This window comes from Pristiophorus japonicus, unplaced genomic scaffold (genome assembly GCF_044704955.1).
Source record: "Pristiophorus japonicus isolate sPriJap1 unplaced genomic scaffold, sPriJap1.hap1 HAP1_SCAFFOLD_29, whole genome shotgun sequence".
Classification (NCBI taxonomy): domain Eukaryota; kingdom Metazoa; phylum Chordata; class Chondrichthyes; family Pristiophoridae; genus Pristiophorus; species Pristiophorus japonicus.
The window spans coordinates 4,225,039-4,225,880 of record NW_027252668.1 but is presented as its reverse complement, the minus strand read 5'-3'; positions in this window follow the sequence as shown (position 1 = coordinate 4,225,880).

The following is an 842-nucleotide window of genomic DNA, read 5'->3' as shown; positions in this document are numbered from 1 at the left end:
GTTCCTCTCCGCATGTATTGATGACCCCTGACCTCCTAAAATGCGGGAAATTACCATTGCAATAGCATTGCTATGGAGACCGACAGTTTACGGCAGAAGGTCAAAAAATGTAACGCTAACGCCCATTTTATAAAATGGAAAGTTGGGGTTTTGAAAATGGGCGATAATCAAAACCCATATTGACTGCCAACGCTGGAAATAACGCCCATTTTTGGGTGATCTGCACAAAAGTGGAAAGTCTAGCCCAGATTAAAGTCTGGACAAATAAAGACCTGTTACTGTCTTTAGTTAAGAAATGTGTCCTGAATGGGGACTGGGCAGCCATGTATGGGGCATGCCCTGAGGAGTTTAAACCTTTTCATAGGCGCAAGGATGAACTCTCGATTCAGGCCGATTGCCTACTGTGGGGAAACCGAGTAGTCATGCCCCAGAAAGGCAGAGAGGTGTTTATCAGAGAACTTCACAATGAGCATCCGGGCATTGTCATGATGAAGGCAATTGCCAGGTCTCACACGTTTGGTGGCTAGGGATAGATGCAGACCTGGAACTTTGTGTTCGCAGGTGCAACACGTGTGCCCAGCTGGGCAATGCGCCCAGGGAAGCCCCCCTTAGCCCCTGGTCCTGGCCCGCCAAACCATGGTCACGCATCCATGTGGACTACGTAAGTCCCTTCATGGGAAAAATGTTTTTGGATGTAGTAGACGCCTACTCCAAATGGATCGAGTGTGACATTCTCAATTCAAGCACATCCTCTGCCACGGTAGAAAGTCTACGGGCAATGTTCGCCGCCCATGGTCTACCGGACGTCTTGGTCAGCGACAATGGCCCGTGCTTTACAAGCA